The sequence below is a fragment of the Crocuta crocuta genome, unplaced genomic scaffold (assembly GCF_008692635.1).
Source record: "Crocuta crocuta isolate KB4526 unplaced genomic scaffold, BGI_CrCroc_1.0 scaffold306, whole genome shotgun sequence".
Lineage (NCBI taxonomy): Eukaryota > Metazoa > Chordata > Mammalia > Carnivora > Hyaenidae > Crocuta > Crocuta crocuta.
This window is the reverse complement of record NW_027529630.1, coordinates 2,250,075-2,274,096: the sequence shown is the minus strand read 5'-3', so window position 1 is coordinate 2,274,096 and position 24,022 is coordinate 2,250,075. Positions and strand designations below refer to the sequence as shown.

Genomic DNA, 24,022 nt, shown 5'->3' with positions numbered 1-24,022 from the left:
TGGGGATGCAGAGTAGTTAAGTATCCTTTTTATATGGTAGAAAACTCCAGTGAATACTGGTAGGAACTCTGTAGTTAATAGGAAGGTACTCTCTACCACAGAGAATGTTTTACTCTGAAACTAAGCTTAACGTGAAAAAAGAAAGTGTTGTTAAGCAGTCCTATCCTTTTATTTTTCATCATTCCTTTTTCTTGCCCAAGTGAGAATGCAGTTTAGCTGTTTGGACATTTTATATAGTCCCTCTTGTCTTCACTCTTTTTTTTTTTTTTTTTTTTTTTTTTTGGTATCTGTCTCTTATAAGGGAGCAACCAGGTGGTGAGCTCCCTTGAGGGCAGGGATTTTGGTATAGTTCATTTGTTGTGTTTTCAGCAGCCAGTGGAGAGTCTGGACATAGAATAGGTGCTTGGTATATGCTTATTGTTTATTGAGAGCCAAGATGCAGGAGTTCTAATTCCAGTTCTACCATCATGTGACCTTGGGCAGGTAGGTCACTTCCAATCTTTGAAACTCCAGTATCTTACCTATAAAATATGGAGGTTGGACTCCATGACCAGTATCACAACATTTAATCTACTTACAGCAGTCAAGGTCCACTTGAAGGTTAGAAGCCACACCAATAAGTTGAACAGGTAAAATTTAATATGAAGAATTGTTAACTAGATAAAAGTAGTTAACTACAAAAGAGATAAAAGAAAACTCTAAGGTGTAATAGGGTAGCAACTACAGAAAACTGGTACCATCCCTAGGGCTGAAGGAAAAACAAATGAGGAAGGAACTTACAAGATTAAGAAAAGAGAGCTCCACAAGGCTGAAACTCAGGCCTCTGAGGAGAGTGTACGGTTGTCGTAGGAATGTGTTGCTTGCTGCCGTGGTGAAGAAGAAACTGGCTGGAGAGTGCTTGCCTCAAAACCTGGAAAGCCACTGTGTTGAAATCTATCATGAACCCCTGCATGCTGATCTACTTGCTGATTTGTAGGAAAAGTCCCTTCTTTCTCTTTTAGTTTGTAATCTCCTTCCAACACCCTCTATAGGCAAAATCTGAACATGAATCCACTGGGAATGGACATGGGTAGCCTGTATGGTCCAGTCCAGTATCACAGAGCAGGGCAATAAAGAATTGGTTTGGAACCTTAAAGCAAACAATACTTTCCATTTTGTACTAATCTGTTTTGATACTTATTTTCCTCATTGCACCATGAGCTTGATAGTGGCTGGAACAGTGTCATATTTATATCTGCATTGCCCCGGAAAGGGGGCTAGCACTAAAAAATTGCTCAGTAAATACTGTTTGAATGAAGGAAAGACTCTGTAAGATAGGGAAAATTAGGTGTTTCTCTAGGTTGGCATTAAGTCTGATTATCTTGGAAGGAATTGGAACTAAGCATCCTCCCTAGCAGTTAAAACCTTAATTGAATGCCATTTGTCTTGCGCCTGTCATGTGCATACCTTGCATTAGATGCTACAGTAAGAACATTTTCCTGTTCATATGTTTAATATAAAATTAAACATATCCCCTTTCCTAAAGCGTTATGCTCTGAAATCTGGGGTAGTTACTGTGCACATAAGTATATTCCTCAAAAGAGCAAAGAGATTAATGTGTTATGTGTCATGTACAATTTAGTTCATTTCATCCCTAGAGCCCATTATATTATACCCATTTTACAGATGGAAAAACTGAGGCTCAGGACCATTGAGCTACTTGACCAAAGTTATACAGCCTGTAAGTTGCAAAGGTGGGATATGAGCTCAGGTTAGGCTGTTGTAAAAATTTGAACAGGGCAACAATCTATCCCTTTCTCCCAGCCTACAAGGGCACAAGCGCAGAGTTTCTATTAACTGTTGGCAATATAAATGTATGGAATTGATTTTCTCTTTCTGGTCATTTGGGGCTGGGCAAGTAACAACAGAGCAAAAGAGCAGTACTTGCAAGACTGCAATGATAGTGTTCGCTAATAATTGGCCTTTTCTTTAAAAATTTTTTAATGTTTTATTTATTTCTGAGAGAGAGAGAGAGAGAGAGAGAAGACAGCGTGAGCAGGGGAGGAGGGGAGGGTCAGAGAGAGAGGGAGATACAGAATCTGAAACAGGCTCCAGGCTCTGAGCTGGCAGTCAGCGCAGAGCCCGATGCAGGGCTCGAACCCACCAACCATGAGATGATGACCTGAGCCAAAGTTGGAGGCTTAATCAACTGAGCCACCCAGGCGCCCCAATAATTGGCTTTTTAAGTAAGCCAGTTTGAACCTGAGCTTCAGATATCTGATTTGTGGAGTGGTTGCTATCTGGCAGCAGGGTATTCTTTTTCCAAATCCCACACTAGCAGCTTACAAAAGAGTTCGGATGCATTCCCTACATTAAGCTTCTCTTCTCATGCTCCTATAGGGTTCTTTCCTTTTCTGGGGCCTGAAATTAGATAGATCACTTAATTATTGTTAGGATGCAAGTTTTATGTGGCTAGTCTGTTTGTTGTTTCTAAGCCAGGCTTACCAAAAGCCTTTAGGTAAATGATTTAGATTTGAGTCAATTATTCCTTTCTTTGGTTGCCAGTCAGGCAAAGTTAGGGGCCCAGATGCCTGTCTTACTGCTTGAGGGGTCAGAATATTGCATGTGGCCTGAGAGAGAGAGTCTGTTATAAGAATAGCTTTCCACTGAATGCATTGGAAGGGAGTCAATGCATTGGAAGAGACCAGTAATGTCAGGATTTGCTAATCAGATTATTCAGCTAGTTATTTTGTGATTATCCACTGTGATGACCACTGATTGCTGACATGGGAGTGTGATTTCATGACAGTGAGAAGCCCTTGGGCCAATGTCACCTTTCCTTCATTTCTTTTGAAACTACCATTGGCTAGAGAATCTTAGGATAGTTAGTTACCATCCCCTTTGATTTTCCTTGCAGTAAATGCTGCTGCTTAACTGCAAAAGAAGTGATGACATTTATTCTTTGGAAGAAACTGAAGAAAGAGCCTGCACATGTCATTTATTTTTAACTGCACACTCATTAGAGTTGAAATCTTGCTTCCATTTTGTGGGTTAGCATTGAACAGGAAAAGCCATATAGTGGAATTAGTATGGGCTATAATAGCACAATCACCTGGGCAAAATCCCATTCAGCTACTTAACAACTTAATAGTTATTTATCCTGTATGAGCTTCAGTTTCCTTTTTACTAAAACAAGAATAATGACAATAGTAATGGCCCATAATTTTGGGTAAATCTGTTAATTTCTCTGAGCCTGAATTTATTTATCTGTAAAATGGAGCCAGTAATTACCTAATAATAGGTTTGATTTGAGCAAGAAACTGGCTAATGTAAATGAAAATATCTAGTGCAGTGCCTGGCACATAGTATTTGAGTATGCTAAGTGCTAAATAGTGGCTATGACTGCTCTTAGGAGTTCTGAAGGAAAAGATCCCTGAGGGTGTAATAGTTCCTGTGGGATGGATCAGGTCTTAATAAATACTCATTGATTAATTCTTCCAGTGGGGAGGTCTTGTCATTTCCTTTAGGAACCATTTTACTTGATCTATTCCTACCATGTCTCCAGACAGAACTATGGAGTTGTTTCCCCTGAAAGTTTCCTTCCCAAGCCGTCGTCCTGATATTGCTATTTCAAGTTGCTCTCTGTAGAGAAAGTGGAGTATAAAGACTGAGTTGTGGTTCAAAACTTCCACTAGCTTGTATTTCTGGGTTCATTGTTTCATACACAAGACTGAGGAGGGTTTGTTCGAGGTCTTTAATGAGGTATGATCATGCCGTTATTTTGCTATTTCTTTGGTATAAGCCAAGAAGGAAGGCTGGGCAGTAAAAAAATGTTTTATAGGACAGTAAACTGGATATCTCTACAAAGCTGGCCTCTGATCTCCTTAGCCTCTTTAGGCAAGAGACTTGGGCAAGTTTGAATTCCAACTGTTTCAGTTCAAGGGTTTCATTTCTCTCTTTGTCACACAGTTATAGATTTTAGAGGTGTTTAAAGCTGAAGCACAGAGATTAGAGGACTTGTTTACAGTCATATGGTAAAAAGCAGAACCTAGATTTCTTTTTAATTCTCTTTCTGTAGTTCTTTGGGAAAATTCACTGTTTCTTTCATAGGATGTTTAGCTGACAGTAAGTAGCTTATTTTTAAGACTATGCTTTCATTTTCCTTCTCATAAATGCTACAGGATTATTCTGAGCTCTAAAGATTACAAAATTCTTTCATGGCCAGTGTTGCTTTTTTCTTTGCAACACTCCTATGAGATAAGCAAATCAGATGTTCTTGATAATTTAGGGTTTTGTTCTTGGTTGTTTTTTTTAAGTTTATTTATTTTGGGAGAGGGAGGGGGAGAGAGAGAGAGAGATGGGTCAGAGAGAGGGGGAGAGAGAATCCCAAGCAGACCCCGCGCTGTCAGAACAGAACCCCAGTCGGGGCTCTATCTCACAAACCATGAGATCATGGCCTGAGCTGAAACCAAGAGCCAAACACTTAACTGGCTGAGCCACCCAGGCACCCTGGGTTTTGTTCTTGTTTTAACAACAACAACAACAACAACAACAACAAACTGTTGAGGAAATTGAGGCCCATAGAGGGGAGGGTGACTTGTTTAGAGTCATATAGTGAGGATTAGAATTAGAACTGAGGAGCAAGAAGGCCCTTTTATTTTTTGGTATTTGATTATCACTGGGAACATTGTCATACCTTGTCAACACTGGATATTATTACTTTCTACAGTTTTTGCTATGGTCATTGAGAGAAAAAGACCTCATTGTTTTAATTTTCATCTTCCTAATTACTAGACAAGCTAAATATGTTTTCATGTTTATTGGCCATTTGTAGTTCTGTGAATTTTGTGTTATTTATTGCATAGTCCCTGCTAGGTTCTCTGTCTCTAATCAATTTGGTGAGGGGGTGCTCTTTTATATATTAAAGGTATTCATCTTTTGATATATAGGCTGCAAATACTTTTGACATTTTATTTATGAATGCCTTGGTGCTTCTCTAGAACACCAGAGAGAAAAAAAAAAAAAGTCCTTTGTTTTGGAATAGCTATTTATTTTTTAAAGTTTATTTTGACAGAGAGAGAGAGAGAGAGCGAGCAAGCAGAAGAGGGATAGAGAGGGAATCCCAAGCAGACTCTGTGCTGTTAGTGCAGAGCCCAACACGGGGATCGAACTCCCAAACTGTGAGATCATGACCTGAGCCGAGCCCCAAGGGTCGGATGCTTAACTGACTCAGCTACCCAGGCACCTCTGTTTAAAAATAACATCTATTCCTACCACTAACAGTACTACTGAACATTTACAAGTTTAACAAGAACTTTCATATTCTTTCTATCTTTTGTTCTCTCAAGAACTTTGAGAGGACTTATGATGAAAATAAAGTGGATTGAGCATGTACATCTTACCTCCTTTTAAAAACCTCACTGAAATAACTAGTATTAACTTACAAAAGCTAAGAGAATAGGAGAATATGGAAAAGAGGCATAAGTGATGGATGATTTAGTGCATTAGGGAAGGCCAGATGCTGAGGCTGCAGAGGGAATATGAATATTAACAAATAAAGCTATTTGTAGTGTGGAACACTAGAAAGCTCTAGATACCAGAGGTTCTTGGTGTCTTGAATGTTAGGCTGAGAGGTGGAGCTGAAAACAGGAGTTCAGAGGTTATAAGGAACAGTTAAAACCCCAGATCTTTTCACTGTTTCAGAAAATTGGAGATGTATTCTCAAGGGAAATAAAAGCAAGGAAGCCATGGACTTGGGAATAGCACATTTAGTTGAGAGAAAAAGAGAGGTGACATTTTGAAATCAGAGATTAAGTGAAGGTCTCCATCCACTTATTAGGTAATCAAGCTTATTCTCCTCAGGTGGGAGATTGGAGGATTCCTCTCTGAGTAACTGACTCACAGATGTTAAGGGCCTCCCCAATAAAAAATTGGTTTGTTACTTTGTCTTGTCACAAGGAAGCCTAGAAGTTAACATGCCCTACTATTCATACAGCATATCTGCAAGTGCCTTCTTCTTAAATATGAGAGAATAGGCAAAGATCACCTAATATTTGAAAAAAGTCTAACATGAATGATAGAATGAAAATAAATAGATAAAACAAACTCCATATCCAAAAGAGGGGTGGGTGGAGACACAAGAGAGATGTTGTAGGGAGCAAAAGAAAATTTGAAAACAACTCAGATCAATGGAGATACTGCCTTCATGATATAAGGATAAGGTCCTATTATAAGGAAGGAATAGAGAGCAAGAAAGAACTTTAGACCCTTAAAAATGTATTGGAACTATGGGGCACCTGGGTGGCTCAGTTGCTTAAGTGTCAGACTCTTGGTTCGGCTCACGTCATGATCTTATGGTTTTGTGAGTTCAAGCTGTACATCAGGCTCTATGATAGCAGTGCAGAGCCTGTTGGGGATTCTCTCTCCCCTTCGTTCTCTGCCTCTCCCCCCAACCTCAAAAAATAATAAATTAACTAAAGAAAGAATAAAAACAAAGAAGTAGAAAATAGATGAAAGAAATTGGAAGATCAGTTTAAAATTTATTTAAATGTAGGGGTGCCTGGGTGACTCAATCGGTTAAGTGGCTGACTTTGGCTTAGGTCATGATCTGACGGTTCTTGAGTTCAAACCCCACATAGGGCTCTGTGCTGTCAGCACAGAACCCGCTTAGGATCCTCTGTCCTCCTCACTCTCTGCCCCTCCCCTGCTTGCGTGTGGTCTCTCTCAAAATAAATAAATGAACTTTAAAAAGAAAAATTTTAATAAATTTAAATAAATGTAAAAGTTATTTAAATTCAAAAGAATTGATTTAATTATTTTTTATGATTTCCTTCTCTCTAATTTCTCTAGTTTAGTCCCTTTAGATCTCTGAGCCTCCTCGTAATTAGGTGTTGGATCACAAGGTGAAGGAAATCATCAAACAAATAATTTCCCAGAACTTAAGTACACATATATATGTATAGATTGAAAATCCAATCAAGTATGTTCCGTACAATGAATAAAAAAAAAAGAAATATATTGTCATGAAATTTCAAAACACTGGGTAGAATGAGAATATTGTAAAAGCTTCCAGAGAGAATTAACAGGTCATATACAAAGGTATTGGACTTCTCAAAAACAATATGGGAAGCTAGAAGAAATTGGAGGAATTAACTTACATTCTGAGAGGACATGATTTCCAACTATATATTTCTATACTCAGTCAAAAGTAACTATCAGATATGAAGGTAGAAAAAAAGGAAAATATTTTTAGAAATGCAGCATCCCAAAAAATTTATTTTCCATATATTATATCTCCGGAAACTTGGTAGTTTGATACATCATAATAAGATGGAAAAGAAAGAGGAACACATGCATCTAGGAAATAAAGGAATTTAACAGAGAAGAGAAAAGTGAGTAGGAACCTCAGAGTGGTGGGAAAGAGGTATTCCAAGACCACAGCTATGCAGGAGGCCTTGAGACTAGAGAGCATTACCAGATTGGAACAAGAGGGTGGAGGTCTCCTAGAGGGATGTTTTAGAAAAAAAGGTAAAATGAAACCAATACTTTATCTGATATTTTTTATTGTATTAAAAGGAGCCTTAATATTATTTTGGATACTTTGGAGGTGAAGTGGGGAAAAGGACATTTAAACTCTGTAAATTAAAACTGAGGCAACTATTAATTCAAGGAAAAATTAGGATTCTAGTTGTCGAAGAAGGGCAATGCAGTCATAATACATTTTGTGGCTTAGTTGTGAAAATCATAATAATGTAAACTCTGAATATTAGTTTTTTTAAAACATTTTGTTTTGAAATAATTACAGATTTACAGAGAGTTGCAGAGATAGTACAGAAAGGTCCTATATACCCTTTACCCAGTTTCCCCCAGTGGTTGGATCTTGTATAACTATAGTACAGTATCAAAACCAGAAAAATGACATTGGTACAATGTGTGTGTATAGTTTTGTGCCATATTATCACATGTGTAGATTTGTGTAACCACCACTGCAGTGAAGACAGAATATTCCATTACTGCAGAGATTTCCCTCATGCTATCCCTTTATAGTCATACCTACCACCCCCCACCACAAATCCTGGTAACCACTAATTTGTTTTCCATCTCTATAATTTTGTCATTTCAGGATAAGTATATAAATGGAATAATACAGCAAATGGCCTTTTTTTCACTCAGCATAATGCCCTTGAGATCCATACAAGTCGTTATGTATTATCATTGTTGTAGACTCAGAGTCCAAAGTTCTCTCTCAGCCAGCAAGATAGAGGACACAGGATTAAAATAGGAAAAATGGCTAATGTCCGGGAAAAGACAAGAGCCCCGAATAAGAGTTCTTGCCCCATATTTATTAAGATCAGAAGACTTACAAACATGATGGGCATGCATAAAGAAACAATGAATTGGTGAACATGAACTCATGGGCCTGAGGGAAAGAGGGTTTGAAGATTTATACAGTGTTTGGGGTTTGGGTCAATATAAAACAAAATCCTGGTGCTGGACAGATGGAGATATGGGCAGATGGTTGTTAATGGCAGACAGAAGGCTCCGTGTCTGTTTATCTTAGCCAGCCTAGGGGATAAGACAGGGCAAAATGCTTCAAGGTTAACAAGGCGCCTTTTCTTTTGTAAATCAGCTCTGCTCAGGGTAGCATCAGGGCAGCCTCACTGATAGTGCAGTGCAGTGGTCTATAGCCCTATTTACCTCCTTACCTAATTTGGTCCTTCCTTCCTGTGAAAGCAGCTTTCGGCTGTAGTACTAAATTAGGGGGGTGCTTTGCCCTGAATGCCTAATCTTGCTTACCTCATATACCTTTGTATTATTGGGTGCCTTTGCATCCCTCTCTATTCTGGGTTGCCTTTGTACCTCCCTATTCTGGGGTGCTAATCTTGTGTACCCAAACTTGGGTGAGAGCATCCTATGGCTTTGTACTTCTTTATGCCTTGTTAACCCATTGGTGTAAGCTCTGGGGATTCCTGAGCTTATTCCCCACATATCAGTAGTTCATTCCTTTTGATTGCTGACTAATATTCTGTCATATGGGTATATCTTAAATATAAATTTAATGAAAAACTGTGATCTATGTTAGTGGAAGGGTAGTATGCATATATATTTATGGATAGTTGTGGGGGTGATGATCATGTTATACATACAGAAAGATAATGGTGACTAAAATTGACCAAAAAAAAAAAAATTAAACCAATAAATAACCAGTACAGGCATGGGTTTTTTTTTATTGTTGTTGTTTTTGTTTTTTTTGTTTTTTGTTTTGGAAATGGAGAGATAAATACCAAAAGAAAAAGCCAAAAGTTGAAACCAATTGCCTTTGGGAAGCAGAAGTCAAGAGTAAGGTAGGGGACTGCCAATTTTTTTGTTATGAACTTTGTAGTACTACATACACAGGAAGTAAAGGGCTATTACCTACATAGAAATAAGGCCTAGATGGGGCACCTGGGTAGCTTAGTCGGTTGAGCATCCGACTTTCGCTTAGGTCATGATCTCGCGGTTCATGGGTTCAAGCCCCACGTCGGGCTCTGTGCTGACAGCCAGCTCGGAGCCTGGAGCCTGTTTCAGTCTGTGACTCCCTCTCTCTCTGACCCTCCCCTGCTCACGCTGTCTCTCTCTCTCCTAAAAAAAAAAAAAAAAAAAAAAAAAAAGAAATAAGGCCTAGAGAGTTAGGGGGTCCAAGGTTTTAGAGTGAATATCTAGAGAAGCTGAGACTCCAGCTTTGGCCCTCTGATTCTAACCAGTGGGCTTTCTGCTCCAGGCTGCCTTGGGGTATTCATACAAGTGAATATTCGTGCTTCCAACAGAGCCTTCTCAATATTTTTTATATTGGTCATTACAGCCTCTGCATCTAGGACACTGCAAAGTGCCTGACCTAGCAAACAAGAGTCCCAATGACCCGGTTCCTGAGTAGCTGATGCTGGGGTAATAAATTACTATATAACTGGTTTGTGAATGCCAACTTGGCAGTTTTGTTTTCCCTTTTGGTGGAATAGGAATAGCTCTTTTTAAAAAATTTTTTAATGTTTATTTTATTTTTGAGAGAGAGACCGAGACAGTGTGTGAGTGGGGGAGGAGTGGAGAGAGGGGAAGACACAGTATCCAAAGCAGGCTCCAGGCTCTGAGCTGTCAGCACAGAGCCCGACATGGGGCTCGAACTCACAAGCTGTGAGATCATGACCTGAGCTGAAGTCGGACGCTTAACCGACTGAACCACCCAGGTGCCCCAGGATAGCTCTTTTATAAGAATTGCATATATATGTGTGTGTGTGTGTATGTGTGGATGTATGTATATGTATGTGTATTTATAATAAATATATTTACATGTACAAATACATATTATATATAAAATACATAATCTGTAATAATGTTTACACACACACACACACACACACACACACACACACACGTTTAAAAATCACTTGTTGGCACCTGACAAAACACGCCTGTTATAAGAGAGGGAAATCATAGCCTAGGCTTGGGAATCAGAGAATTTGAATGCAAGCTGTTGCTCCACTACTTTTTTGTGTGTTTTTACCCCCCACCTTTAGCAAGGTAGGTTTCCTTCTTTTCTAAGCTGCAATTTCAACTTCCCCGAGAATTCCCTCTTTGACATATTTGTTGGACTGTAGTGCTTCTGAATTTCCTATGCTCCAGATATTTCTTTGAGTCACTTCTGCAAATGATTTGTTGCTCATTCATCATGTATGAGAATTTTATTCTCAGTAAGGAACCCCGTTGTCTAGTGGTAGAGAATCATTCTTTGCCCTCATGTGTTAACTACAAGATTCAACCCAGGGTGAAGGCCTCAGTATGAGTCTGTGCCCTCGTGGTTTACCTCAAATACTAGGTTATCCCCTTTTCATTGTTATTACCATTAAACTAGTCTCGTCCACAGGCGTTAACTGCATGTTGCTTTGGTTTTCTTTGCGTATTGGTGAGGCTGCTTTGTGGTTGTTGAAGACTGATTTCTAAATTCTGAAGATGAAAATAAGAGCTGTTATTCACCAGCAGAGCAAACTTCATGACCAGATATGAGCAAAAACAAGAGCAGATTTTTATGTTTATCTCCTGCCACCCCTGGGCTCAGTGGAGAGGAAAAGAGGGTCCTTGGCCTGGTCAAGTGTTCGTGATCACAATGTAGGTAGGGGTAGCTGTGTCTCCGTTTTCTTTTCCCTGAGGAGCAGTGCCTTCAGAGAGTTCCACAGGTGTTGAAAAAACAGCACAGATAAGAGTTACAGAGTCCCAGTCCTGTTATTCAGACTATTCCTGGAGAGGGGGCCAACAGGCTGCTCCTTTTATGGCTCCTACTGAGAGCCACAATAATAGGCTAGGGTGCACGTGCAGAAAAAGCCACCAATTCTTTCAAATTATAAAACTAAAATCCATCTTATTATAAAAATGATAACATATTTCCTGAAACTGCTGTACCATAATGAAATTTTGTCAGCTCAAAACTTTAACTGACAGTAACTTGGAACTTACTGATTTCAACCAATGTGAGAGTCTTTTAGAACAAAGGACCTTGCTGTTAAGGTAGTGTTTGCTGGGAGGTCTCAGGCTTGTGAGGTGGTTTTCTGGGAGCCATTGCAGTAATGGTTTTTTTCAGCTCATTATTTCAGTTGTCTTTGGGTGTAAAAACAGATGTTTGACAGAAGTGTGAAATAATGTGTAAGCCCATTTCTTCTTTTTCAAGGGCTTGACACCAGATAAGAGGACAAAGCCTTTGGGCAGGATATGTAGGGAGCCCCTTTGATGTTCTGTAAAGGGGCTGTTTCTTTTTAGTCAGGGGATCCTTTGGTGACAGGCTTGATCATCCTCCCCATTTATGAACTATGATTTCAGAGAAACATGTTGAGACAAATGAAACTAGGTCAAATCAGGTATGATTTATGAAATGCACCATTAACGAGGCAATGAAAAAGTCAGTTCTGTCTTTCTGTGTCCTGAAATTCTAAAGAGGTTAATTACAGGAAGGCCTTCAAACCATATGTTCCTTTGTCTTGGAAACATTCCCATTTTTGCATAATGTGCTTGCTTATGTGACTACTTCTAGTCATACAGCATTCAGTATCAGCATTTGTTACCTGAGTTCTTTTGTTTTATATCTGAAGTTATATAGCCTGGCTTTAAAAGAGTATTTAAATTATAATTTTAAGAGGTGAGTTTACTGATATGCTACTCTCACTGATGGATGATTAACTCACCAGTATCGTTTCAAAAACCTATCCTCTGTTCCTTATGCATTCTCCACTGTGTTCATTCTGTTCCAGCCACACACTCGCCGTTCCTCTGAGAGCATATCAAGCTCTTCTCTGCCTTGGTGCCTTGGCCCATACTATTCCTTTCCCTAAAATGTTTCCCTGTACCTTCCTCCATTATTGCTAACGACTCCTCTGTTATGGCCTGTTTAAATGTCACTACCTTGGAGTGTCCTTTCTTGACTTGGTATTCACAAGAAAATCTCTTATTTGCTTTTTTATGATCATCTCTTACAAGTTGTAATTATATGATGTATTTAGTCTGTTCTACCTGCTCTTCATCTTTTTCCTCCTCTAGAGTATAAATTCTGTGAAGATGGGCAGTGGCTGAATGGTTCACTGTTTCATTTTTACTACCTAAAACAATGTCTAGGGTTTGACACATCGTAGGGATTCATAACAAATATTTGTTGAAAGCTTGAATGAATAAAGGATGCTTTTCTAGGGAGTATCCAAGAGAACCAGGCAAAAGCTGAAAGGCAATTTAAAAAAACTTTAAGTTAAAAAAATTTTTTTAATGTTTATTTATTTTTGAGAGACAGAATGAGCAAGAGCAAGCATGAGCAGGGGAGGGACAGAGAGAGAGAGAGGGAGACACAGAATCCGAAGCAGGCTCCAGGCTCTGAGCTGTCTGTGCAGAGCCCAATGTGGGGCTTGAACCCACCAACTGTGAGATCATGACCTGAGCCAAAGTTGGATGCTCAACCAACTGAGCCACCCAGGTGCCCCTGAATGGCCATTTTTGACTAAGCTTTGGAAGTCATATAGCATAACTTCTGCTGCATACTACTGGTTGGGTGAATCCAGCTCAGATTCATGAGGAAGAGAATTATACTTTACCTCTTGATCAGGTACATGGATTTCCAATATACCCACTGCCCTCACACATGGATAACCTTCCTCTTTACCAATATTACTTACTAGAAAGGCACCTTTTTTTTTTTTTACCAAAGGTGAACTTATATTGATACATCATAATCACCCCAAATCCATAGTTTACCTTAGGGTTCACTCTTTGTGTTATATATTCTTGGGTTTGGACAAATATATAATGATATATATCTATCATTATAATATCATTCAGAATACTTCACTGCCTGCCAAATCCTGTTCATTCCTCCTAATCCCCCTCACCCCCTGGCAACTACTGATCTTTTTATTGTGTCCATGGTTTTGACTTCTCCAAAATGTCATATAGTTGGAATCATACAGTATGTAGTCTTTTATGATTGGCTTCTTTCACTTAGTAATATTCATTTAAGTTTCATCCATATCTTTTCATGACTTGATAGCTCATTTCTTTTTGGCACTGAATAATAGTCCATTGTCTGGATGTACTATAATTTATTTATTCAACTATTGGAGGACATCTTGGTTTCTTTGAAGTTTTGGCAATTATGAATAAAGCTACCTATAAACATCCTTTTGTAGGCTTTTGTGTGCACCTATATTTTCAACTCCTTTGGATAAATATAAGGAGTGTGATTGCTGGATCACATAAGAATACGTTTAGTTTTGAAAGAAACCATCAAACTGTATTCCAAAGTGGCTGTACTTATTTACATTCCCACCAGAAATGTATGATAATTCCTTTTGCTCCACATCCTTCCCAGCATTTGGTATTGTCAGTGTTCCAGATTTTAGACACTCTAATAAGTGTGTAGTGGTATCTCGTGGTTTTAATTTGCATTTCCCTGATGACTGATGATGTAAAGTTATCTTTTCATCTGCTTCTTTGCCATCTGTGTATCTTCTTTGGCAAGGTGTCTGTTAATGTCTTTATTCCATTTTTAAATTGGGTTGTTTGTTTTGTTATTGTTGAGTTTTAAGAGTTCTTTGTATATTTTGGACAATAATCTTTTATCAGTTGTATCTTTTGCAAATATTTTCTCCTAATCTGTGGGTTGTCTTCTGATTCTTTCGATATTGTCTTTTGGAGAGGAAAGGTTTTAATTTTAATGAAGTCTGGCTTATCAGTTATTTCTTTTATGGATCATATCCTTGATGTTGTATCTGAAAAGGCATCACCATACCCAAGGTCATCTAGGTTTTCTTCTACTCTTCTAGGAGTTGTATAATTTTGTGTTTTACAGTAAGTGTGTGATCTGTTTTGTGTTAATTTTTGTGAAATGTGTAAGGTGTGTGTCTAGATTGATTTCTTTTGCATGTGGATGTCTAGTTTTTCTGTACCATTTGTTGAAGAGAGTGTCTTTGCTCCATTGTATTGCCCTTGCTCCTTGATCAAAGATCAATTGACTGTATTTATGTGGCTTTATTTCAGGGCTCTCTCTTTTGTTCTGTTGATGTATTTGTCTGTTCTTTCACCAGTCCTACACTGTCATGGTTACTGTATCTTTGTAGTAAGTCTTAAAGTCAGGTAGCATCAGCGTTCCAACTTTGTTCTTCTTTTTCAATACTGTGTTGGCTATTCTGAGTCTTTTGCCTTTCTATATAAACTTTAGGATCAGTTTGTCAATATCCATAAAATAGCTTGCTGGGATTTTTTATTAGGATTATATTGAATCTATAGATCAAGTTGGAGACAACTGATATCCTGATAATACGAGTCTTTCTGTCCAGGAACATGGAATATCTACTTACTTAGTTCTTTTATTACATTAATCAGAGTTTTGTAGTTTTCCTTATATAGATCTTGTATTTTGTTAATTTATACCTTTTTCTTTTGGGGGGATGCTAATGTAGATGGTATTGTGTTTTTGATTTCAAATTCTACTTCTTTGTTAATATGCAGAAAAGCAATTTGCTTTTATATAATAACCTCATATCCAGCACCTTGCTCTAATTACATATTAGTTCCAGGAACCGTTTTGTTAATTCTTTAGGATTTTCTACNCTAGAGTCCTCTGATTTGCTCATTTTAGCCACTCTGACTGGCATGAGGTGGTATCTCAGTGTGGTTTGAACAAAGACAGTTTTATGCCTTCCTTTCCAGCCTGTATACCTTTGATTTCCTTTTCTTGCTTTATTGCATTGGTAAGGACTTCTAGTATGATTTTTAAAAAAGGATTGTTAGAGGTAACATCCTTGCCTTGTTACTGGTCTTAGTAGGAGAAGTTGGAATTTCTCACTATTAAGTATGTTAGCTGTAGTTTTTTGTAAACAGTCTTTATTAAGTTGAGACAGCTCCCCTCTTTTACTAGTTTATTAAAAATTTTTATCATGAGTGGGTGTTGGATTTTGTCAAAAGCTTTTCTGCATCTGTGGCATGATTGTACAATTTTTCTTTTTAGTCTGTCGATATGATGGATTAGTTTAATTGATTTTTAAAAATAACCTATTTTTTAATTTTAATTGATTTTTGAATGTTAAACCAGCCTCACGTACTTTGGATAAATCCCTCTTGATCATGGTGTATAAGCATTTTACATTCTTTAAGAATACGTTTATTAATATTTTGTTGAGTACTTTTGCACCAATGGTCATGAGAGAGATTGGTTTGTAGTTTTCTTTTCTTGTATGTCTTTGTCTAGTTTTGGTATTAGGGTAATGCGGGCCTCACAGAATGAGTTAGGAAGTATCCCATCTGCTTCTGTCCTCTGAAAGACATTGTAGAGAATTGGTATAATTGTTTCCTTACTTGGTAGAATTCACCCCTTCCTGTGTATCCATCCTGGCCTGGTGTTTTCTCTTTAGAAGATTACTGATTATTGATTTGATTTCTTTAATAGATAGAGGTCTATTTAGATCTTCTGTTTCTTCTAGTGTGAGTTTTGGCAGATGGTGTCTTACAAGGAATTGATCTGTCACATTTAGAGTTATTTATAGTATTCCTTCATTATCCTTTACATTTCCATGGGATCTATAGTGACGTCTGCATTTCTGATATGTCTTTTGTGTCTTCTCTCTTTTTTCTTAGTATCCATCTTACTGATCTTTTCAAAGAACCAGCTTTTGGTTTCATTGATTTTCTTTATTGATTTCCTGTTTTCGGTTTCAATGATTTCTGTTCTTATTATTTCTTATCTTCTTATTATTTTGGATTTAATCTGCTCTTCTTTTTCTAGTTTCCTAAGGCCCACTGCCTTTTTTTTATAGGCATTTACTATTTTTTAAGTTTATTTATTTATTTTGAGAGAAAGAGAGAATGCAAGTGAGTGGGGCAAGTGAGTGGGGGAGGGGCAGAGAGATGGGTAGAGGATCCCAAGCAGGCTCCATGCTGTCAGCACATAGCCTGATGTAAGGGTCAGTCCCAAGAACAGTGAGATCATAACCTGAGCCAAAACCAGGGGACGCTTAACTAACTGAGCCACCCAGGTACCCTCTAGGCATTTACTATTAAGTTATGACCTATGCTGAAAGGAATGATTCCTGATCTTCTACTTCCTTAATTGACCCTAACATGAATGGCATATGTTTCCTATCTTATATTGTAGTGTTAGTATCTGCCTTCATATTAAAAAGCACTCAAGGTCATATTAGGTATTTCAAAAAAAATTATTGGTATCCCTGAGCCAAAACCAAGTTCATGCAGTATGTAAGATACTTATGAATTGTTGTTTTTCCCTGTTCTTTTTGAGGGGCAGAAATATTTATTTCTGAAGAAGTGCATCCTCAGAGAATTAATGGGTAAGCACAATCCATCGTGACTTATACAGACTTTCCCCCCCTAAATAGTGTTCTTTAACTGTTAATAGATAACATCTATTTCTGTTGGATTTACAAATCTATGAATTAAAATAGCAAAAAAGAGCAATAGCCTGTAGTAATCAGGTGGATTCAAGACTACCTGCATGAGCAATGATGGTGCAGAGATTGGGATGGGGAAAGACTGTTTACTACTCAGTTGCTTAAAAAAGAAAAAGTATGTGGACTCAGTGACCTGAAGGTGCTTTGCAATCTAAATTTTCTGTGCCTACATGCTCTTGTGTCTTTTGAGCTCCCATAGTAATCCGTATTTAAAAAAAAATAATTTATTGGTATACTTGTAAATATTTGTTCCATTTTGGTTTTCCCCAGTGGGCAATAAACTCCATGAGGGCAGAAATTCTGTCTATTTCATTGCCAAGTATATAGAAGGCACTTAATAAATATTTCTGGATGAACGAATGAAGTGTTTTCTACCATGCATTCTATTTTTGAGAGAGAATGTGTGAATGGGGGAGAGGCAGAGAGGGAGACAGAATCCAAAGCAGGCTCCTCCCTGACCGCATAGAGCCTGATGTTGGGCTAGAACTCTCAAACTGTGAGATCATGACCTGAGCCAAAGTCAGACACTTAACTGACTGAGCCACCCAGGTACCCCTACCATGCAGACATTCTTACTCTTTAAAGTAGCAGAGGCCCACTGATGAATCGTAGACTCAATAGACATTTACTACTAGGCATTGACCTGGAGATGAATTGCCCCTGGCAAACAAAAAACTGCTTGCTTTCTCTTTGGATTTGCCTGTTCTGGACTTGGGCAAGTTATTTCACCCTCTTGTGCCTTAGCTGTCTTACCACAAAGTGGGGACAATTATACCTCCTCATCAGGTTGTTGAAAGTGTGATACAGGAGGAGGACGAGAGTTCATTTAAAGGCTTTAGAATTGTGTCTGAAACACAGCAAATGTTATATGTTTGTTGTTGTTACGTTTTATTATGTTTAATGTTATTTTTTTAACGTTTATTTTTTAGAGAGAACTAGAGTGTGAGTGGGGGAGAGGCAGAGAGAGAGAGAGCGAGACACAGAATCCAAAGCAGGCTCCAGGCTCTGAGCTGTCAGCACAGAGCCTGATGCGGGACTTAAACCCACGAGCAGTGAGATCATGACCCGAGCTGAAGTCGAATGCCCAACTGACTGAGCCACCCAGGTGCCTCTATTATGTTTAACATTATTGATCATTATTTTGTTCTCCTTATAGCACCTAGCATAGGACTGGACACATGATAGACATATTCATCCAGTTTCATGAGGCCCTTCCTATATGCCAGGCACTGTTTTAGGAGATGTTGAATATGGATTAAAATACTGTCCCTGCTTTTAAGCTGTTCACAATCTCATGTCAGTGATAGATGTATTTGTATATTTACATAGTCTTTATAGATGTATAAATATACATATATCCACATATCATGTGTGTGTATATATAAAGAGATATATAAGGATAATAATATTATACTAAAAGTTAATACAGTATGATATGGGAGAAGGAAGGAGAAATTCACACCGAATGGCTACAATGTGTTTCTCATTTACTGCATTTAATTCTCAGGCAAGCTCTGTAAGTTGGAGATTCTTAATATAGATGAGGAAACTAATGCTTAATGACATTAAATTTCTTGCCCAGGGTCATGTAGATAATAAGTAGTTGCTGGGATTTAAACCTGAATCTGACAAATTATAAAACCTTTTTTTACATTTCTGATGCTTCCAAAAATAATTTGCTGTTGTTCCTTTGAAATTTTTAAGTCCTGCAAAGCAAAACTGTTTTTGGGTGAAAGAACCTGAGCTTCAGTACATATTTTGAAAAATTTAATATCTGGAGCCCTGCTGTTCTGTTGCTCCTGTTACCTGCTCTGGCAAGAAAAAATTTGATGACTGGGAAAGCTCAAGATGCCTCAGCTTTGGGCAGGATGGGCTGTGTCCCATTTGACTTTATCCATTGTCTATCCTGCAAGGCTCCTGACTGGTACCTCTTCTCTGGGCAACCAGGCTCCTTTGTGTGGTCCCAGGGACTCTGGGACCTGAATGGAGAGTTTGTGTAGAGCTTCCTGTGAATGAGAAGTGTTCCTGTGATTAGCCATGACCTCCTAGCAGCAGATACTTTAATCATTTGACTTCAGCTTTCTCACCTCTCTATTGAGATTCCACTGGATCTACCAGTCACAAAGCAGCTTCCTTTGAATTCAGCAGCTTGTTTCTGATTACATTAGGCATTATCTGTGCTGCACTTTTGGCTCACCCTGTGAATGAGCTAGTTCTGTGGTTATTTTTCACAGAATATCCAAGCTGGGAAGACCCTAAAAAAACCCTGCTCATTTTGCAGAACAGGTAAGCTGAGACCCAATAAAGGGAAGGTATTTACCCAGATTCCACAGTTTGTTCCAGAGGTGAGACCAGAACTCTAACGCCTTAACTCCAGGTCACTTTTTCTCCCTACCAGACCCTGCCAACTCCTTTTTTTTACTCATTCATATAAATCATAAGCTTTTAGAAGGCAGAGGTCATGCCTTTTGTGCATTTATATCCTTCCAAGAGCTCAAGTTATTAGAGATGCTCAGATTTGTTATTATCTGATTTTACATACAGAGAACACATTGCCTAGTAGAAAGAGATAGGTAGGGGTGCCTGGGTGGCTCAGTTGGTTAAGCATCCTACTTGAGCTCATGTCATGATCTCACGGCTCATGAATTTGAGCCCTGTGTCAGGCTCTGTGCTGACAGTTCAGAGCCTGGATCTGCTTTGGGTTCTGTGTCTCCCTCTCTCTCTCTGCCCCTCCCTCCCTCCTTCCTTCCCTCCTCTCTCTCTCTAAAAAAAAAATAAACATTAAAAAATTTTCTAAAAAAAAAAAAGAGCGAGAGAGAAAGGAAAGAAAGGAAAGAGAGAAAGAGAGATAGGTAGGCAGGTCTGGATGGGAATCTTAGCTAGGAGTCAATGGAGTTGGGGTCCTAACTCAGGTATTCTGAGTCCAAGTTGTGCAGGCTTTTTTCTAGTAAATAATTACTGGATTGGTATGCTTTTGACAGGGAAAAATGATCCAGACAGAGCCAAGCTCTAGAGGCAGTGAGTGTTGGCTGTACTTGGAAAGAAGCAGCTAGACTGATGTGGCTAGATCACAGATTGGATTGAGTGAGGGGAGATGGGAGGCAGGCAGCCAGAAACTTTGGGGAGAAAAAAGCTGAAAAAGGTTTGGAGCCACAGAGGACACTTTATTTTAATTTTATTTTCAGTTTCCAAGTCATTTTATTCAGAATTTTGTGTTTCCTGGATTAATAAATACTATACAAAACAGTGTAAGAATGACTACCATTTTCTCTCCCCTGCTCCCCACCTGGGGACAATCCTCTGTGGCACTTAACACAGGTATTCTCCAGATTTGGTTCAGCAAATTAGGTTGAGTGACACTAAAGCCCCTTGAATAGGGCAGATCACTTTAATGTGCACTTTTTAAAGAAAGCTCCTGGAGTTGGGAGCCTTGAGCTGGGTCTGAAGGATGGTTAGGATTTGAATTCACAGGGAAGGCACAGGATTTGTGGAGAAAAGTGAACACATACTTCTTTTCCTCTTTAAACAAAGTTGGAAAGCCAAGCACCTGTCTAATTTGCCTAGAGTGTTGTTGAGGAGGGGAGTACTGGAAAGTGGAGGTTGGGGCTGAGTTTTAAAAAGCATAGAATTCTAGATTTGAGGATTTAATTTTTATTTCCATTGATACCACTGCAGGTGTGCTCCCTCTTCAAAGATGAGTTGTAGGAACCCTGGACAGCAACTGGGTAACGAACTCTCTCTGCATTCTTACTCTTTTGGGGTTTTGTTTTAGATATTTCACTTGGACGAACTTACCATATGCAGCTTTGGCTATTCTTGAGCAGCCTCAAAGGTCCATGACATTTTGTAATTCCCATTTTCCTGAGATGAGCATTTGAAAAGAATTTGATGAGGCAATGGTAGATGAGAGTGATTTACTTAGCTAAGAAATCTCTCCCACTTATGGATAGTGACTTATGTAAATTTGAGGATTTTTAAAACTGTCTCTGGAGATTTCTCTCCAAAAATGACAAGGTTTTTTAATATATCCCTTTCCTACATTTTGTCCTCAAGTCCATAATCAGCCTAGTCTTGGGTTCTGGTCCCAGGTCTGCTCCTTGACTTGTCTGTGTGACCATGGATAAGCCTCTTTCGTTTAGTTCCTGCATCCACAATAACAATGATGCTGAGCTGGATACCTCTAAAAACTTTTCTGGTTCTGTTATTTTAGGACTCTGAATATGGAACACAGATCAGCCTTTTCTTTTACGCTCTTCTTATACACAGGTCATAATGCATTAAAACGTATTTGTACGATAGTGACTATGCACATATTGGTCTAATCAGTACATGCACATGAAACATTGGTGATCATGTTACACTGGCTTTATGAGTATTTTTGTTGTATCCTGTCCTTTTATGTCCTCTCCTGCCTTCATATTTTGGCTATGCCTTCTGTCATCCTGCAGAGCAGGTCATAGACCCAAAGACACCACTGAGTGTTAGTAGTATCTGAAAAAAAACAAACAAACAAAAATCACATTTTAAATTGAACCAGCTGCTTCAATTTAAACTGGCCTTCCTGCCAGCTACGGATTATCAGTTTCTGCTCAGGTGTCTGCAGGGCCAGAAGGAGGAGACATGGCAATTTTGTTCTAACTTGATAGAAAAACCTTAAGCCTCAACTTTTCTGTTGATTGCAAGTGTGTAGCTTACATTTCCACTGCTGCTTTACTGCAGTGTTAAAGATTTGTGGAAGGAGGCCAAAAATCCAAAAGAGGAAACTATAAGGAGCCATGTATACAAAATGTGTTTTAAGACCACTGCCTTTGGACAATTTTTTGTTTTCTCCTCATTTTTGTTAATTTGCTCCATAGTTTTGGATATGAGTAATTGTAATAAGGTATTCCAAATATTTCATAGCACTTAAAGATTAGAGCCTTTTTTTGTCTTTTATAACAGACCTTTGTAAACAACCTTAGAGATAATACCTACTATGAGTACTTACTTTTTATTGAGTACTTAGTGTGTGCCTGACAATGTGCTAAATCTTTATATATATAATTTCGCTTAACTTTTATATCCGCTGTAAAAGTGGTGTTATTACAATTTGAAACAGATGAAGACACTAAGACCCAAAGAAGATAAGTAAGATGCCCAAGATTACACAGTTAATACGTGACAGAGCTCAGGCTGGAATCCAGCCAGTAGTGCCTGGTAGGACAATCAGTTCTTTAACTTCTGTGGTTTACTGTCTCTCTGTGAGATACGGCATTGTATCTTCATTTACAGATGAACAAGCTGACTAGAGAGGTTGTAAATTGCCAGTAGTCACACAGCAGATATATGGTAGATATAGGACCTGAATTTTGATTATTTGGTTTGGAATGTATGTCCCAGGTGTTTTTATTCATTTTTATTTTAAACTGTCTTATTTTTATATCATAATAAGATGAACCATTTCACATTCTTTTGGATTAGCCTTGCTCTGGATTATAAATAAATTATAAAAAGGTCTTACTGGGGATGCAAAGAAAAATAAGATGTTGGGTCTCTTCTCAAGGAACTAATGGTTTGTTATAAGGAAAAGATGTGTATAGAAGCAGGAGTGCTCCCACTCCTGTTGCGTAAGTGGAGGGAAAACCCCTAAATGAGTTCAGGCTATGAGTGATTTAAAGGAGAGAAATGTAAGTGAATATGATTTAATAGGGAGAATTTTGTTGTTGTTGTTATTTTGGGAAGCGTTATTAAGTATAGCATATGATAATAAAAGATCCACAACCCTCGTTAAGTGTGATTAGAAAAAAACAAAACTATAGAATTCTGGAGCCAAGTTTTGTTTTCAGTAGGGACACAGTTCTGAAGTATTTATATATGTGAGTGGAGTAATTTAGTATATTTGTGTTTTTTATGCCTTGCTTACGTAAATGTTTATTGAATGAATGAATTTTGGGCCTGATTGTGAAGGTACACAGGGTACTGTGTCATTATTATGACATAATGTGTAATAAATAAATGGCTAAAAGTGGAACCTTTAAAAAATGTCTAGTCTAGCCTCTACTTCTAACTGATGAGGGAACTGGGGCACAGAAAGTGGAAGTGACTTCTAATAAGTTGTAGAGAAGGACTGGAATCCATAGCTCCTGGCAGCACTAATGAGTTTCTGTAATAAGATGCCAGTGTTTCCACAGAGATTTCATGAGCATGGGTAAAACATACAAAGAAAATATCATTGAAAGTATTTGAAATCACTGGCTTTTTTACAGGTAGAGTGAGGATGTGGAGGTTTGGGTTTTTTCTCAGTTGTATAGATCTTGTGTACCAAGTCGAGATTAGAAAGGTTCTGTTGGGACACTTCTCCAAAGAGGACATCCAGATGGCCAACAGACACATGAAACGATGTTCAGCATCCCTCCTCATCAGGGAAATACAAATCAAAACCACACTGAGATACCACCTCACGCCAGTCAGAGTGGCTAAAATGAGCAAATCAGAGAACTCTAGATGCTGGCGAGGATGTGGAGAAACGGGCACCCTCCTACACTGTTGGTGGGAATGTAAACTGGTACAGCCCATCTGGAAAACAGTGTGGAGGTTCCTCAGGAAACTAACAATAGAACTCCCCTATGACCCAGCAATAGCACTGCTAGGAATTTACCCAAGGGATACAGAAATGCTGAGGCATAGGAGCACATGTACCCCAATGTTCATAGCAGCACTCTCCACAATAGCTAAAACATGGAAAGAGCCTAAGTGTCCCTCAACGGACGAATGGATCAAGAAGATGTGGTTTATCTATACCATGGAATACTACATGGCAATGAGAAACAATGAAATCTGGCCATGTGTAGCAACATGGATGGACCTTGAGGGTGTTATGCTGAGCGAAATAAGTCAGGCAGAGAAGGACAAATACCATATGTTTGCACGTATAGGAGGATTAGGAGGAACTTGACGGAGGAACAAGGGGGAGAAGAAGGGCGGAAATGGTGGGGGAAAGGGAGAGAAGCAAACCATGAGAGACTCTTGAATGCTGACAAAAACTGAGGACTGATGGATGTGGGGGGAGAGGGGATGGGCATGGGAGGAGGACACTT

The 24,022-nt window shown here is 38.6% G+C and overlaps 1 protein-coding gene across 3 annotated transcripts in view; it reads left to right on the top strand.

Annotated features, from left to right (window-relative positions):
* Window positions 1-24,022, top strand: part of FAM168A (family with sequence similarity 168 member A) — a 124,768-nt gene that overhangs the window by 6,959 nt on the left and 93,787 nt on the right. For 2 of the 3 annotated variants that reach the window (XM_077762173.1, XM_077762171.1), the window contains exon 1: window positions 16,778-16,826. The exons of the other annotated variant lie outside the window; for it this stretch is intronic. The gene's annotated coding sequence lies outside the window, so the exon portion shown is untranslated. Of the gene's footprint in view, window positions 1-16,777; window positions 16,827-24,022 lie in introns of those variants that run through there. 3 annotated transcript variants of the gene reach the window in all.